The sequence below is a fragment of the Papio anubis genome, chromosome 14 (assembly GCF_008728515.1).
Source record: "Papio anubis isolate 15944 chromosome 14, Panubis1.0, whole genome shotgun sequence".
In the NCBI taxonomy this organism is placed as follows: domain Eukaryota; kingdom Metazoa; phylum Chordata; class Mammalia; order Primates; family Cercopithecidae; genus Papio; species Papio anubis.
Genome location: NC_044989.1, coordinates 37951002 through 37969381, shown reverse-complemented (window position 1 = coordinate 37969381; position 18380 = coordinate 37951002). Strand labels below are relative to the sequence as shown.

General features: G+C 41.5%; 1 long non-coding RNA gene across 3 annotated transcripts; it reads left to right on the top strand.

The window, feature by feature from the left end:
• The first annotated feature begins 2149 nt into the window (after positions 1 to 2149).
• On the top strand, positions 2150 to 18348 carry LOC116270265. Of its 3 annotated transcripts, none has more exons than XR_004178225.1 (4): positions 2150 to 4410; positions 7369 to 7618; positions 14502 to 14592; positions 14939 to 18348. It is a non-coding gene; the product is annotated as an uncharacterized LOC116270265 (long non-coding RNA). The 3 variants fall into 3 exon arrangements; XR_004178224.1 differs by having other exon boundaries at positions 7369 to 10811; XR_004178223.1 differs by having other exon boundaries at positions 7369 to 10811; positions 14472 to 14592.
• The last annotated feature ends 32 nt before the right edge of the window (positions 18349 to 18380 follow it).

Sequence of the window (18380 nt, the reverse complement as noted above, 5' to 3'; positions counted from 1 at the left end):
GATGGCTGAGTACACGGTGCCCTGGGGAAGGCTGAGCCCAAGGCACAGAAGCAGGCAGAGTCCAGTTCCCTGGTTCTCCAGCACCCTTAGGTACAAGCACATCATCTTGCCCCAGTGTTGGAATTCTTCAGAACCAGAATTGCATCCAGGTCTCTTTTCATTAAAGCACTTCTAATTCCCTCACTCAGCCCCAGCACAGGATGGTGGGAGTAGAGGAGGTTCTGGAGTAAGTCACCTCGTGGGCATGGTCAATAGAGGGATGATGCCTGTGGGAGGTAGGGGGAATGGGAGGCAAAGCTCCACGCTGGAACTGCTGTTGAAGAGCGTGGGGGAAGAGACCTTTTCTCTGGCAGTGATCCCAGGTGCTGGTGGTGCAGGATGCTTTCACAGCAGTATTCAGGGGACCATGACACTCCACAGGTTCAGCTTAGAGGACATCACACCCTCCATGGCCTGGCCTACAATGATTGGCTTGTGGCTTTTAGTTTTCACACAGTCACACCTCAGGGTGAGCCAGCTCTACACTAGGATGCACAGCTTTGTCTGCAGCCTCACAGACATGAACTGCACTCTCATGTCCTGTGCCCCAGTGCTGGCTGGGCCTTGGTCCTATTACATCTTGAACTCAAGGTAATATGTCAGTGGCCAGGATTCACACTCAGAACCACCTTGAAAGTGTGTGCTGTTACCACCATGTCGCAGAGGTAGAAGTAGATGTCTGTATAAACAACCTTTGGGTAGCAGGTGGTCAGTTAGGCAGGAAAAATAATTCTGCTACATTGTATGTATCAGGAGTATATTGACAGGAACATGTGTGTTGGGAATATCTATGTCAGGAATAGCATGAAGAAAGAAAGGCCTTGCCAGTTCTGAGCAAGCTACATCACACATCTTGCTAAAGTTTTTGCTGTATGGAATTGGTCATTTTAGAGATGTCAGTTACCTAGCACAAGAATTGCAAAGAACAAGGTTGGCCATGGAAACCCTTCCTAAGGCAGAGAACTATGTGTTTAAGAACAGGGGCTCAGCAGCAGATGCCTAAGCTACACAGGCTTGGGCAAGCCACTGCCCTCTTAGCATCTGTTTTCTCATCTACAAAATATGAAAAATAATTGAATTTTCTTCAACACTTATGAAGATGATAAATGTTGAGAGTTTAATACTGTGCCTATTGTGGTAAGAGCTCTGCTCTTACTTTCTCTGCCTTCACACTTCAGACTGAAAAGTCACCCTCAGCAGCTTTCTGGGGACCGCAGAAAGTCAAAATGACCCCCTCTGTGGATTCCTAGAGTTTTCCAGAGGAGGGAAACCAGAAGTCAGCTCTGCTCAGAACTGCTCCCGTGAGATATCGGCATGTGGATGAAGGCTTATTTGCTTAAATCTACGGGGACAGATATGAAGGATTAGTCTGGGCTCCTGGAAATTCGCTTTATAAGAATATTTATACGGTACCCAGAACAAGGTTTTTCTTTGCCCATGTGAATAGAGATTACTCTATTAACATTGAGAATCCACAAGGCAAATTAGATATAAAATGAGGATCGCTTTGTGCTTGTTTTCCGAGAGTGAAATATTCCTCAATGGTAGGCTTAACTCCCTGGGATATTCACATTAAACATCCACACACCCTGCCCCCCATGCACTTACACACATACCACCTTGATTTGCTAGAAGACTTCTGAGATATTCTCCAGAGAAAGAACCCAGATTTGAGTCCTTAGGACAGGGGTTCTCCCTTCACTGATAACACGTTAAAATTTTAATACTCCTTTCTTACCCTCTCCCTTGTGCTACCCTGTTTGGGGAAAATGTAAATTAGTACAACTTCCATGAAAAACAGTATGGATATTTCTCGAAGAAACATTCAATCTAGCAGTCCCAGTACTGGGTATCTACCCAAAGGAAAAGAAACCATTATATCCAAAAAATACCTGCACTTGCATGTTTACCACAGCACTATTCACAATAACAAAGAGATGGAATCAACCTAAGTGTCCAGCAATGGATGATTGGATGTAGAAAATGTGATATATATATATACACACTATGGAATACTACTTAGCCATAAAAAAGAATGAAATCACGTCTTTTGCAACAACGTGGATGGAACTGGAGGCCATTATCCTAAGTCCTAAGTGAAACAATTAAGACACAGAAAGACAAATACCACATATTTTCATTTATAAGTGGGATCCAAATAATGTGTACACATGGACATAGAGAGTAGAATAACAGATACTGGAGATTCGGAAGGGTGAGAGCATGGGAGGGGGTGAGGGATGAGAAATTACTTAATGGGTACAATATACACTATTCAGATGTTGGTTATGCTAAAAGTCCAGACTTCACCAACATGCAACATATCCACGTAACAAAATGGCACTTGTACCCCCTAAGTCTAAGTCTAATATATATATACATATATATATATATATATATATAGAATGACTTACCAAGTCACTCAGATCTCAGCAAAAGATAGAAATTGCTGCCCTTAGTGATACAATCAGATCTCACTCCCATTAATGTTGCTGGTCTTTCTTCATATTTTTGGGTGGGGAGAGAGGGCCTCATTGTTATGTTTCTGACAACTAATCACTTTCTGTGCCCTCTGCCAGCTTGGTTACAATAAGCTTCCTCTGGCAGCCCATCTGGAAGTGAGTTCAATCACCTGTATGTGGGTGAGTGTATGTATATGTACTCTATTTCCTTTTATTAACATAGGGTTCATTTCTCACCTTGTTTTCTAGCTTTGCAGCCAAACTGAGTACAGGGCTCTTATTGATTTTTGTGGCCTGGAGTTGGGTTTCTTTCAATGAAAATGAAACTTACTCAGATCAGTCCCATGGAGCATGGAGCAAGCAGAGAAATGAGCCATAAATTCAGGTGTATCCAAGTATGGGCTGCAGTTGTATTTTGTTCTTTCTTTGAGTGCAAGCCAAATGTTGCAGTCGGGCTTACACTGGCTGTACAGGGCTGATTTGTGGAGCTTTTACTATGAAACATAATTTCCATTATTCACCCTACTCACATGAGTTCTGCTAGAAAAAAGAATTCTCACTGTGGATTTGAGTTTACTAGTTCTGAGACCAGTAAATTTGAAGTGGAGAGGCATGGAAAGGGGGAGGTTTCTACGCTATCCCCGTGTGTTTATCATTGCTGAGTACTTACGTCTTAGGGAAGGAAGAAATGTTCTTATACTGGATTAAACTTTGCAAATAGCATTATTGTTCTATAGACCAATAGGGTTTCATTTTTTAAAGTCAACTAAATTGACAACTTTTGGAAAGGATTTGAACTGTATTTCTGCTATTTCTGTCAGACAAACACAGCTGAATGACTTCTTAACTGTCTTGTTGGAGTGTTGGACTTGGTACCTTTATTAAAGGCCACTGGATTGAATTGTTATATTCTAGGGATGGGGTGTGACCTAATGGAATATCCATATATATGAAGGGAGAGTGGATTTCTTATCTAGAATGAGACAACCAACTAGCCAACTCCTGAGGTTGATAACATGACTTTGGCCCTTCTCTTAATTTCCAAAGGGATTAAATTCCATAAAACCTTTTAACCTCAGAGTTTCACATGTTGAAAGAGCAGAGCCTGCAGGGGTCGCTCATTTCCAGTATCTTTCTTTTAGTTATTTTTTTTTTTTGATGATATGAAAAGACTGCTGACTGATTGTTTGCTGTTTTTAAATAAAAATTCTGTGAAGAGAGTCAAGGTAGAATTTCCTTTTTGTATTTTGTTTGCTTCCTTTCTTTCCACTTCTCTTTGCTCATCTTGCCAAAACTAACGTTTCTCTATGGCTTTGGTATGCTTTATCCTCTAGCAGGACTTTTGATCTCTAAAGATTTAAAGTTTGGAATAAGCATTGGTGGCCTTGAGTTTGCAAAAATATTTCTTAAGCTCCTTAATGTCTTGCTTTTTTGAACATGCCGTTGCCCAGTAATGTGGCTTCCCTTATGTAAGTCCAATTAATCAATTCAATACAGTATTGGAAAAATATCAGGTAAATTTGGAACAGTATAGCTAGGCTGAAATAAACTTTTAAGAAGTCATGAAATCACTGTAAGTGACTCTCAGAACTTTGCATGTAGAACTGGCTTAGGAATCCAGATGGGGCCCTGAATCAAGGAGAGATTATCTCTCATTCTTAATTCTAGTTGCTATTGGTTTAGCACCTCTTAAGGAAGCATGATAATCTTTCCTTTTCCCCAATTTGTTGTTCATTCTTCTTCAGAGGAAAGGTCATTCTCATCTGTTGATTATTGTGGAGCAACTTAAGCACAAAACCAGTAAGACCAATGCTCATAGCTAATTTCCATGTGGCCAGCACCTGTGTTCTGTTTCAACATCTGGGTTCATCTGTGCAACCACCTGCAAATTCTGACCACTGATCATGAAGTAAGTTAAGTGTGTGGAAAAACCAAGCAGATTCACTTCACTCCTGGAAATCTACTGTGTTAGTCCGTTTTCATGCTGCTGATTAGAGACCTACCTGAGACTGGGCAATTTACAAGAGGTTTAATGGGACTCACAGTTTCACGGGGCTGGGGAGGCCTCACAATCATGGCAGAAGACAAGGAAGAGCAAGCCATATCTTACATAGATGCCAGCAGGCAAAAAGAGAGAGAGCTTGTGCAGGGAAACTCCCCCTTATATAATCATCAAATCTCGTGAGACTTACTCACTGTCAGGAGAATAGCACAGGAAAGACCTGCCCTCTGTGATTCAAGTACCTCCCACCGGGTCCCTCCCACAACACATGGGAATTCAAGATGAGATTTGGGTGGGGACTTAGCCAAACCATATCACCTACCATCAAGGAAAACTATGCAGTTTGAAAGTCTTTGCCAGGTTATTTTGAATTTATATTAAGGATTATATTTTTCTTAAGTACCTTGTGAAAAGTTTTTAAAAGTACAATTGTAGGAAAATGGGGCCTACTTGATAACAGATAAGGGTTAGGTCACTTTTTAAAAGACATAAAGCAGTTTACTTTTGCTGAAGTAGCAAGGTCTATAATTCCTGAAGTCCTAGAATTCCCTTATTCTGTTAAGACTGGGTATTTAATGGTCAAGGTTCTGACTTGCCAACAACAGAATCCATTCTGATTAGTTTAATCAGGAAGGGGGTTTATTCAAGAATATTAGGCAGATTACAGAAAATCAAGGAGGGGCAGACAGTAGGCTCTGAGCCATTCAGGAACAATTCCTGGAAATACCACAGGAGCTTCTTGAGCAAATTTTCCTTTGCCACTATTGCTTTGTACCAATGAGGAAACCAGGATGGATACCAACAGCTTCTCCCAATTCTGATCTTGAAGATCTAGAGGCCTCCATCATCATATCAATTCCTCTCCATGCAGCCAATTCCTTGGGTTGCTCATTTCCAAAATCTAAGACTATCATGGGTAGATCTGATTGGTGGAATCTAGGTTATCCTAGCTACAAAGGAGTTTTGGTATGGAAGATTTCTAGTTTCTACCTTGGGAAGGTACAACTTATCATATGGGATGTTACTAAAAGGTAGAGAATATATCATTAAAATTAAAACTATTTATGCTTCAAAGAACACCATCAAGAAAATGAAAAGACAACAGAATGGAAGAAAAGTTTTGAAAATCATATATATGATAAGAGACTTGCATTTCTTGCCTGTAAAGGAATCTTACAACTCAATAATGAAAAGAAAAATAACTGAATTAAAAGTAAGGAAAGATCAAAATATACATTTCTCCAAAAAAAGATATACAAATGGCCAATAACACCTGAAAGATGCTTAACATCATTAGCCATTAGGGAAATGCAGATTAAAACTGCATTGAGATACTATTATGAATGCACTAGGATGGCTATAATAAAGAAGCCAGATAACAGCAAGTGTTGGTGAAGATGTGGAAAAAGTGGAACTCTCATGAATTGCTGGAAATGTAATATGGTGCAGCCACTTTGGACAACAATCTGGCAGTTCTGCAAAAGGTGAAGCATAGAGTTATCTGTCAGCCAGCAATTGCACTCCTAGATATATAGTCAAGAAATATGAAAATGTAAGTCCACACAAAACCTTTTACGTCAATATTCATAGCAACATTATTCAAAATAGCCAAAAATTGTAAACAATCCGAATGTCCCTCAGCTAACTAATAGATCAACAAAATGTGTATATCTATACAAAGGAAGATTATTTGGTCATAAAAGGAATGAAGTACTGATATATGCTACAATATAGGTGAACCTGGAAAACATTATGGTAGGTAAAAGAAGCCCATCACAATGGACCAGATATTGTATGATTTCATTTATATGAAATGTATTCATTTTCTAGGGCTGCCATAACAAAGTACCATAGACTTGATGGCTTAAACAACAGACATGGATTTTCTCACAGTTTTGGAGGCTAGAAATCTGAGATCAAGGTATCAGCAGGGGTGGTTTCATTCTGAAGCTGCTCTTCTTGGCTTAGGGATGGCCATCTTCTCCCTATGTCTTCACATGGTCTTCTCCCTGTGCCTGTGCCCTAATCTGTTCTTTTAAGGAATGAGTTGCATTGGATTAGAGCCCACTTTGGTGACCTCACTATTACTTAATTACCTCTTTCAAGACCCTGTCTTCAAATACTGTCACATTTTGAAGAACTGTGAGTTAGAACTACAACATATGAATATCAAGAGGACACAATTCAGCCTTTAACAGTCCATAATAGGAAAACATATAGAGACAGAAGATTAATTAACAGATGGTTGCTGTATTAGTCCATTTTCACACTCCTGACAAAGACATACCTGAGACTGGGCAATTTACAAAAGAAAGAGGTTTAATTGGACTCAGTTCCACGTGGCTGGGGAGGCCTCACAATCATGGCGGAAGGCAAGGAGGAGCAAGTCACATCTTACATGGATGGCGGTAGGCAAAAAGAGAGAGCTTGTGCAGAGAAACTCCCATTTTTAAAACCATCAGATCTCATGAGACTTATTCACTATCATGAGAACAGCCTGGGAAAGATCTGCCCCCATGATTCAATCACCTGCCACCGGGTCCCTCCCACAACATGTTGGAATTCAAGATGAGATTTGGGCGGGGACACAGCCAAACCACATTATTTGCCTAGGACTGGACAGTGGTGGGAGGTTTGGGAGATGATGGCTAATGGGCCAAGGTTTCCTTTTGGGGTAATGAAAATATTGGTTGAGGTAATGGTTGCAAAATTTTGTGAATATACTAAAAGCCATTGCATTGTACACTTTATATGGGTGAATTGTATGGTATGTGAATTAAATCTCAATAAAGCTGTTACACAAAAGAAAAAGATGAAGGGGTTCAGAGATATTAGGTCACCACAAGTAATCAATGTCTATTACAGGAGATTGCACTACCTTCAGCTGAGAAATTAAGAACAAGCCAGGAAATAACACCCCATGGTCTTCTGGACTAGGCTGAAGTGTCCCCTTTCCTCAGCCTAATTCTAAATCAACTTGACATGCCTGGTGGGAGCGCTGGCATTGCAGCTGTTTTGCCACAATGCCAATGTCCTTCTGGAATCTTTGGGAACAAGGGAACTGGTTGTGACCAATGTCATCCCTTTGATGTCCAGGATGCATGTGACTGCCCTGGTAAGCACCCCTTTCCTTAGCCAAAGCTCTGAGTACATCCCTGAGAATCTATATATGGTAGAGGAGGGAGAGAGGTTCTCAGAGACACAGTTTTTTCAGTCCTGGAATATTTGTATTTTCCATTTAAGTGGGCATTTGTTAGCCACATAACACTGTTTTGGTCAACAGACTGCATATTGGAAGGTTGTCCCAGTAAAAAATACTGTATTTTTACTGTACTCTTCCATGTTTAGATACATGAATGCTTATCATTGCATTACAACTGCCTACAGTATTCAGTACATTCAACACATGTTTAAGTACCCTCTATAGTGTTTACACAATGATTAAATCATCTAACAATGCATTTCTCAGAACATATCCTCCTCGTTAAGCATTGCATGTCTGTACTTCGAAAATGTTTAACCTAGAAGGGCATCTCTGTAAGATTCAACAGAGCCTGCCCTGGTTATTTATTTTGCCTTTTTACAGCATTATCCCTTAATCCCTGTTTGACTCTTCTGCATTACAAGGCCTCTTACTCATCTCCACTGTGGACTTCCCTCAGACTCTAGTCACTTGCTAATTGGCTTGAGATTTTTTTCCTTCTTGTGATTTTATTTGCAGTTTTATCATTGCTCTAATAGAAGTATGTATAGGAGAGAGTACTTGGTAGCGGGTGGAGGTGGAGGAAAAGATTCAATGAAAACTTTTTTAGAGTAGAATATTTTGGATTTGAGAGTCTTTAAAGATTGATGGGGAAAGAGAAGGGAACATGGGGAGACATGGAGGAAGAGGAAAGAACCCTCCAGCTACATGAGCAAAGTCACAGGGTAGTTGACATAGTCCAGACCACAGGGGCAAATGTGAATAGTTTGATTTGGCTTCAGTGTAGGCTGCAAAGTGGGAATGGGGCAGGAGGTGAACCTGGACAGGTGGGCTGGGCTGGAGGAAAGCCCATAGAGCCAGGGGAGCAGGAGAGAGGCTGTCTATGCCAGCTGTGTTGCAACATACCCTTAAAGCATAAGTGGTGATTAAACTAAGAGGTTGGTGGACATTTTTCAGGGACTAGCTTCTTTTGATTCATCCTGAAGTGTGCTAAATTTTCCAGAAAATGAAATCCAGGAACTCTTTTGTGGAGCAATGCAGTGAAATTGGCCCTCATGAGTATTCACAAGTATCCAGATAAGCTTAAAATCCATGTAGATAGGTAGAGAAGGAAGCAAAGAGGCAACTTGAGAGCTCCTTGGTGAAAGGGAAGAAAAAGCCACCTTCCACTGCCCTAAGCATAAGTCACAGACGGCCCTGCCCCAAAGGGCTTCAGGAAAACTAAATCCAACCAGCAGAGATAAACCAAAAGTGACTGCAAATGTTTTTGGCAAAAGTTTTAAAGGATACTCTCCTAACCCCAGTGAACCCACTTCTTCCTCTGGATTCAAAGCCAGACATCTTAGAGCTAGAGGCACCAGTCATGACAGATGATCAATGCTTCTTCCATCCATCCATCATTAATCTATCCATGTAACTATCCATTCATAATCAGATCTTTGAATCCCTGGGTTCTACATAATATAGTCCACACTCCTGACTTTTGGTTGGAAATATACATGCATGCATACAGACATACACACACGCTTTTATTTTATAATGAATAAGTGAATGTCTAATGAAATGAAAATCAGCCTTCTTCATAAGTACCAAGGGAGTATTTTTATATCAGAAAACATTTAATGACAAGGACAACATCACCACCTCCTCTGAACATCCTACTTATGAACACTCTTACTTCTTAATTAACCTCCCCATTTTCCAGTAAATAAAACCTTTTTTCCTAATAGAACTCCCCCATGTCAAGTTTTGAGTGTCCAGAATAATTTTTAATGACTATCTACTTATTGCATCTGAAACTCCTCCCCCAAATCTAAGTGATAAATGCCTCACTATTTTCTTCAGATACACACCCCAGCTCTGATTCAAATCACAGTCCTTCACTCATAGTCAGGAACCCACACACCTGGGAGTTTGTTGAAGAAACACCACCTTGTGTCTCTGCCCATCTCAACTCCTGTCATCTCTTAGCAAAGCAATCTTGCTCCCATTTATGACTCCTGTTCTACATCATTGCACTCCCTTGTATGGGGGAAGTGGACTTAGTGGGACAATTTTCCAAGTTCTATTTTGAGAAAGGGGCAAGTTCATTAACTTTGATCAGGATGGGATGGGGAATGCTGAGTGATGTATTTGGCAAATCTTTATACTCGTATCTCTCTTGGAATCCTGAAATGATAGACATACTAGCGAGTAGGGGGAGAGGAAAACTTTTTTATGATTAAAAGAGGCTTTGTTGAGAACCTTTTTATGTGTGTGACCTTCTCTCCCCTGGTCCAGTTGCCCCTTGTGGAGACTCCACAGCCCTCTGTTTATATCATTCACAGGATGTGCTCCCTGAAATAAGCTGAGTAATATCCCCCAAGATGTCCATGTTTTTATCCCCAGAACCTGTCAATGTTACCTGACGTGGCAAAGGGGGCTGTGTAGATGCAACCAAGTTAAGGACATTGATTGACCTGGGAAGATTCTTCTGGATTATCTTGGTAGGCCCAATGTCATCACAGTGGTCCTTATAAGAGGAACACAGGAGAAGCCCATGCCACACAGAAGTAGGAGATGTGATGATGGAAACAAAAGGTTGGAGTGATGCAGGGAAAAGGTTACAGGCCAGGGAAAGCAGGCAACCTTCCTTCAGAGGCTAGAAAAGGCAAAGAAATGGATTCTCCTCTAGAACCTCCAGAGTAAATCAGCCCTAATACTTTGACTTTAGCCCAGAGAAACTGCTCTGAGATTTCTGACCTCCAGAACTGTAAGAGAATAAATTTGCACTGGGTGAAGTCACCAAGTTTGTAGTAATTTGCTACAGCAGTCACAGAAAATTAAAACACTCCACTTAATGACATTTCCACTCATAATTCCGTCTCTTTGAATAGAGACCACAAGCTCTTCTATATCTCCTAGCACTGGGCACCCTATCAGTTAGTTCCTTCGGAATGCAAGAAACAGAAACATTCCAATCAACTCCAATAAAGGATGTTCAACATAGTGACACATGAGAAAGACAGGAATTGGCAAAACTGTCCCAGCAGCTGCCCTGCTAAGCCTTGTGGCCACTAGAACATCCTTTATCAAACAATGTTAGTTTTGGTCATTGGGCAGAAAGGTCAGTAACTCAGCAACATTAGTGGCTATTCTTTCAGATGTATCAGTCTGTTTTTATGAGCAATTTCTCTTTCCCCTGCTGCCATCAATTACCCAAGGGAGTATTTTTATATCAGAAAACACTTAATGACAAGATCCTATATCTATTGTTTAAACTCTCTTTAAGAAACAAGCTGATCTTTTGATCCATTACCACCCAGACAGCAAAGCTGTCTCATGAAACCAACTTTTCTGTGATGCTGGCCAGCCTATAGATAGATGGCTGTTTGGGGGCTGGGTGCTGACCCCTGGTTCAAGCAGCTATTGTCAGGATAATAGAGCTCAGAGACACCTCTCAAATCCATTGGTGCAGAATCAGCTCTCAAAATATACGTTTTTGAGAGTAAGTGGCCCATGGGGGTACAAAAGAAATGTGTCATGTGGTCTCTGCCCATAAGAACTTTGTCATGTAGGAGCAAAAGAAAAATAAATATAGAACAATTTTATATGGAGATATACACACACACACACACTCATAGATATTTGGGAAATATATATATGGAATAGGACAGCATTATATTCAATAGCCAAGTATCAAAATATAGTAGAGTGTTCTCTGTTAGATAAATAAATTAGAGATTATTATAATAGACTTTTTTCTTCCCTAATGAGATGTCTTGGCCTATATTAATTCACTTTCATTTCCATGTTTCTTTTGAGCAGTTCCAAGATTTAGCTTCTAATAGGGAATGTAGTAGTTAGGTTTGTTAGGGTTGTAAGCATAGCAGGGTAAACTGAGGCTTTTTTTCCTGCTTGCCACCTTTCCACACCTCTGTAGTTATAGAAAAAATATATAGAAAATATAAAAAATATAGAAAAAATGTTTTTAGAAACCTAGCATTTAGGGAGAAGCAATCTAAGCTTGGCACCTTGTATGTTCACCTTTGTTTTTTTTGAGATGGAGTCTCACCCTGTTGCCCAGGCTGGCATGCAATGGCACTCTCTTGGCTCACTGCAACCTCCACCTCCCAGGTTCAAGCGATTCTCCTGCCTCAGCCCCCTGGGTAGCTGGGATTACAGGCGCACGACACCACACCCGGCTAATTTTTTTGTATTTTTAGTAGAGATGGGGTTTCACCATATTAGTCAGGCTGATCTCAAACTCCTGACCTCGTGATCTGCCTGCCTCTGCTCCCCAAAGCGCTGGGATTACAGGCATGAGCCACCGGGCCCGGCCGTATGTTCACCTTTTAAAAGAAATCTTTATAATGGCACAATGTCAGGGCTGTAGGTTCTCACGAGAATGAGTTATGTTATGTTACTAGAAGTACAATAAATTGAGCCCAATTGGGAGTCTTTGAAGAGAGAGAAATCCCTAAGGTGAGGTGTGTTTAATTTCAGGAATTTGGGAGAATAAATCTCAGTTCAGAGTAGAAGTTCCTTCACCTTTTCCCCATTGAGAAGACTAGACCCCTCTTCTCCCTCCCATCCCAGGAGTCTGCAGTCACTGGGGAGGAAAGCCAGAGGCATCCTGAGAATGCCTGACACAGCCAAAGCTGCCCAATCACTAGAAGAATCTTAGGGCTTGGAGTCAAATTATTTTTGTAGGAAGAAAAATGTTCCCTGGGAAAAAATGGGGAAAGGAGAGGTATTAAAATGGCAAAGGGGGACATGGGGGAAAAAGACAGAGGGTGGAGGGAGGGGAAGAGAAAGAAGGGTGGGTGAAGAAGAAAGGGCATGTCCGCAAGGAACACCCTCAGAAGGCCTGGGCAGTGAGGTCTCACCTTTTGTGCACTGAAAGGAAAGAGGAGCTAGAGTGGGTCCACAATGCTTGATTTCCTCTCCTTGGGTGGGTTAGCTTTGAAAACAAGACTGAAGCCCTTCAGTGAAAACTGGCTTCACTCTTCCTCCAAACACTGGGTGCTCTTTGGGGAAGCAGAGAAAAGAAAGATGGAAGGGAGGAAGGATAATTCTGGTCCCCCATGGTCAATAGGCAGGCATGGGTCAGTTTCTTCAAGGGTGCTGAGGTGGTGTAAAACAGACTGGGGAAAGAATAATTGGAAGGCAGACCTGGAATCAATAGCTCCAAATCATCAAGTCAAAAATGCATGACATGTTTGGGTGGAGAAACGGGCACAGACAGGGTGCCTCTTCAAGTAGGCATGATCTGTTACAGAAAAAACTGAATATATAGGCCTCATTTTAACACCTCATAGCCAAAGAGTCCCAGAAAAGTTTCTGGTAAGCAAGAAACGGTGAATGGAAATCAGTCATCACTAACTTGATATGCATAAAATATTACTATAGTCTCATTGTTTAATGTTCTGCCTTTACTGACTGACTTTAATGAATATAATCTTATTTACCATGTATTTGATAGATTTATGCATGAACTCAGTTTTCCTAATCCAATTTTTCTCATAAGGTTTATATATTCCTCCACGAGAAATTCTTCCAAGATAAAAGTTTTCACAAAATCTCCACCGTTGGTCATGAACAAAATATACTATGGTCAAGTGGTAGAGCACTGACATTAGTTGACAAATAAGTTAGAGGTGTGTTGGATATTTTGAGAGGATAATAATAATGGCCCTTATTTATTGATTACTACTTACAGCCTCTGTGCTCTACGATCTCTCATTTAATCTTTCCAGCAAGACGGTGAGGTGTTGTTATCCCCACTTTGCAGATGTGAAATCTGAGGCAAGGAAAGTGTGAGTGAGTTGCTCAAAGTTTCATTCATAAGTGGCAGAGAGGGGATTTGAACCTAAACCCCTCTGAATCTGAAGCTTGTCTGTGCTGCATGCCTACAGGAAGGCGGGGCGATGGAGAGAGCTTGTGATGGGCCTGGAGGGGTGGGTGGGAATTGTATGGGGAAAGGCAAAGAGGAGAAATTCAAACTGGGGCTGAGAGGGAGGAGTAAGGGCAGGGAGGGAGAGCTGGGGAGGCCAACCTCCTTGGGATGAGGTTCATGCTAGAACTCAGCTAAAACTGAAGATGGAAACTGAGTGAGGGCCAAATGTGGGAGCCCTGGAACCACAGCTGAGGAGTTTCCACATGATTCATCCCTGCAAAGGCTGTTCTTGGGATTTCTAGTCTTCATTTGAATGATGCAACCAGTTCATCTCATTTAACAATCCTTTAGGCCATTTTAAACGTGATTGTTTTTAGCAACAATGATTTTGGCAGGAAGTGAAGAGGCTGAAGCATAGAGGGAGAGAGGTTAGGGATAGAGAGAGTATGGTGGTTCAGTAGGCTAAAGGCAACTATTTTGATAAAACTAATCACTCATGTAAACTGATTTTTCTAATTTGATTTCCCTGGGACAATGTCAGGCCCTTCAAATACAGGGAGAGGAGCAAGGGAAGAACAAATGGATTCTTTCATTTCTGCAGAAGCCTTTAGCTTGAATTCAATTGAGAGGTACATGGCTGCTGATTTTTGCAGTCAAGCTGAGGAGTTTTCATCTTAAGCTTGGACCTTCATAGCTGATCATGGCAGCTGACTTCTGTTTCCAAATCAGCTGTCCTCGCTTTGGGGAGGTGAGCTCTTGGAGTGGACTGCTGGTTATGAGTCCTGTTTCAGGACACCATTTAGTCAGGGCAGTGGAAACTGGTGGATTTTATTCAGGGCCTCTGTGCCAGACACCTATTTATGTTATGTCATTTGCTTCCCCCAATAGTCTTGTAAAATTATGATTCCTCTGCAACAGCTGTGGAAACAGGCTCAGAACAAGCACCAAAGAGTACAGAGCTAGAAAGCAGAGGAAAAAGGATTTGAACCTGCTTCTTTCTAACTCCAAGGTCAGTGCTCTTTCTCCCCTATCACTGTGGACTGCAAGTTAAAACAAACAACCAAAAAATTAAGCAGAGGAGACAGGGAGAGGGAGGAGGAGGAAATACCATGATTCGATTCTAAGGAGAACAAAAGAAAAAAATATTGAAGACGTTTGCCTGGTTTAGATGCAAGGTTAGGTTAAGACCTGTAACTTATGGCCCCCAGTGGAGTGGTCAACCTTGAGCTGGGGGGCTGACAAATGCTCTGCTCTCCTCCAGAATTTGACTTTTCTAAAAGAAATCTCTCCCCACCCCATCTTTTTTTTTTTCCCCTCTCTCTCTCTCTCTGTGTCTGTCTCTCTCTCCTTCCCAGAAAGAAATGAACCTGAAGTACCCCTCATGATGATGTGAGCATGCTGGATTGCTGCAAGGGCCTTAATCCCTGGGAGATTTATGTCTGTGACTTCACTATGAAAACAAAACTATCTTCCCTGCCCTGTCAGGGTGCAACAATTAGAAAAGAATGTGAGGTTTACTTTTGATGAAGCATGTGGTTCATAATAGAGCCTCTTTTACCAATGGGATGATTTGTAGCTAAAATATAAAAACCATGGGCTAAAAAGGAAAAGAATAAAGAAAACATAACAGAATTCCTATTACCCCTCTTCAGAACAGGGAAACAAAGGGTAAGCTTTGACAGTGAACTATAATACATTTTTGAATTTTTTTTCTGCATTAAGACTCTAAGTCACTGTGCATTTGGAAGTTGGTTTTGATTAACTTAAATAGGATGGACCTACTTTCCCTGTGATTATAAAAACATCTCAAGACATGCATGACAGGTCTTCAGAGAATGCCACTGATTTCTGAGCCACTGCAGATAATTACACATTAATATGGATGGTATGAGGACTCGATCTGATCCCATTCTATGCCTGTGAGGACAATGGGAATTCTACCCCTTAGGTCACGTGAGCAAAATGGCTTCAGGTAATCTTAAGGCAACACAGTCTTAAGCCAATGAGGGTCATAGCAGTAACAAGCTAGAAACTGAACAGTGAGGCAGTCTGGCGGCAGTAGGGCTCAGAGTAATAGTCAAGGCCCAGGCAAGATGCAGACTCAAACAGTCTGAGGTTGTCATGATCAGATATATCAGAAAAGACTGAAGACAGTCATAGAACCAAGGAGAGCTCCATAGGAGCTAGCAGAATTTTCAAAACCTGCTACTATCTGCTCCTTAACATGGTAGGGAACATGTTTTGCACCCCACTCCATTCACCAATACCTGCCATAGATCCTTACCCTAGAGCCATGCACAGCAGGGTTGGTTGAACACCTGAACTCTTTGATCATCATTTACACTCCTGGGCATCAAGTCTATGCTACCAAAAGAAATCCCAATGGGAAAAAGCCATCTCCTAGCCTTTTGAGTAGCAAAATTATCTAGGAGCTCATAACCTTTCCATTTCCGTAGCTGAAATCTGCCTGACATTCTCCACTTGGAGTTGAAGTCCAGTTTGGTTGACATGGGGTAGGTGCTTCATTTTCTAAAAATGGACTGGTTTGAATCCCAGTGTGGTCTAAATTTAGAAACTGAGACCTTGACCTCCTTTTCAACTTTCTGCTCCAGAGAAGGTTACTAATAATCAGCTGCCTAACTCTACCAACCCACTTTGGAAGCTCAGTTGAGCAACACACATACTAGAGTTGGTGTGATATGAAGTAGATTGACAGGGCCCTTATTCAAGGGTAAAACAAATGCTTAAATCATTTCATATTTTTCTTGTTCCTTCCCCTGAACTTCTGCAATAATTCACATGCATTTCTGTTAGTTCTTATCATGTATTGTTTTAATTACTTGATTTTTAAACTGTGAACTCTTTGTGGGTATAGATCAAGCATAGAGGCTGATACATAATAAAACATTAATAAACAGTTGCTGATGATCACTTGAACCCAGGAGTTTGAGACCAGCCTAGGCAACGTAGCGAGACCCCATTTCTATATTAAAAGAAAAAAGAATTTGATGTCCAGCTGTACAAAGTGCAGTTAGTGGACAGCCTCCATCAGCAGTGCCTTCAGATTGCATCCTGGGCATTGGAACTGATTCCATGCTCTGCTGCAGCTCCCAGGCAATGACTGAGCTTGATGGGGGCACTATCGTGTGTCCATTTCTACCCAGTGTGGAACTCTTCTAGTGACAGTCTGTGTTCCAGAGTTTCCCTTGGGTTGAGCTGAGGTTTTCCTTGCCCCATTTTGCTTCCTCTTCCCTTGCATTTCAGGTATCAGATATTCATCACAGTCTCAAGACTTTCTCTGCCCCATGCTACTTTCTCCCCATTTATCTTTCACAGACTTCACTTCCCAATAAATCTCTTACACTCCTATCTCCACCCCCAGAGTCTGTTTGCCAGAGAAGCTGTACTAACGCATCTACACAATACTTCGGGCAGATATATTATCTTCCTTAAGGCATGATGGAGAGATTTTATTAACTTGAATGCACAGTGCCTCCTACAGCAACTGTAGCCTTTCTGAAATGCCGCCCGAAGAAAGCCATTGGATCCTCATGTTATTCATGCAAAAATGCCATCTCATGGGGGTGGCTAGACCAGAGAATGGGGTATTCTAAGTCAGCACCCCCAACATTGGCTCTTTGCAAGCTTGGATCACAGCCTGAAAGAAACCTGAGCACTCCTCCATGGGCAGGGAGGAACACTGAACACATTTGGAGTTAATAAGGGAAACAACTGCATTTGAATGAGGTTTAAGAGGGCTCTTGGATGAGACCCATAAGAAGTCTAGTGCTTTTCTTTCACTTTGGCATTTTGCATTTTTTGGCACAAGATATGTTAATGCTTGGAATGAAGTTATCACAAGATACTTGTTTTGCCAAAGAACCAACTACTGCTTCAAGTCTTATGTCCCCTTCATCTCTTTTTGCTTCTGCCTTGTCAGGGATGATGCACTCCTGTGATTTCTGGTAGTCCCACCACTGGTAGCCAACAGTGAGACAGGTAGAAGTCCAATTAAAGATATAGCCAAGAAAACCAAACAGCCTATTACTTATCTACTTGCTGCTTGCAATTTGGCATCTTTGATGACTGTTGGAACCCCTCTCATTATGAGGCATTTCGGCTGGATAGCAGACACAGACTTCTTTTATTATATAATGCCTGATATGGTTTGGATGTTTGTGCCCTCCAAATCTCAGGCTGAAATGTGATTTTCAATGTTGGAGGTGGAGCCTGGTGGGAGGTGTTTGGATCATGGGGGTAGATCTCTCAAGAATGGCTTAGAAGCTATCCCCTTGGTGATAAGTGAGTTCTTGCTCTGGTAGTTCACACAAGATCTGGTTGTTTAAAAGAGTGTTGCACCTCCACTCTCTTGCTCCCACTCTCACCATGTGACATGCTGGCTTCCCTTCCCTTCCCCATGATTGTAAGCTTCCTGAGGCCATAGATGGAGGTGGACGCTGGAGCCGTGCTTGTACGGCCTGCAGAACTGTGAGCCAATTAAACCTTTTTTCTTTATAAATTACCCAGCCTCAGATATTTCTTTATAGCAACACCAGAACAGCTTAATACAATGCCTCAATACTGGGTGTTGAAAACGTCAGTTTCTTCAGCTGTGACTTTGCATGCTCAACTACATGGAGAAAAAGGAAATCTTTAAGAAGCCTCAATTCAGACATGCTTTAAGTTAATGCAGCAATAAGATGGCTGGTGTAGTTTTTTATTTTTTAAAATACTACTTAGTTTTTATTTTTCTTTTTTTAAGTTCAGGGGTACATGTGCAGCTTTGCTACATAGATA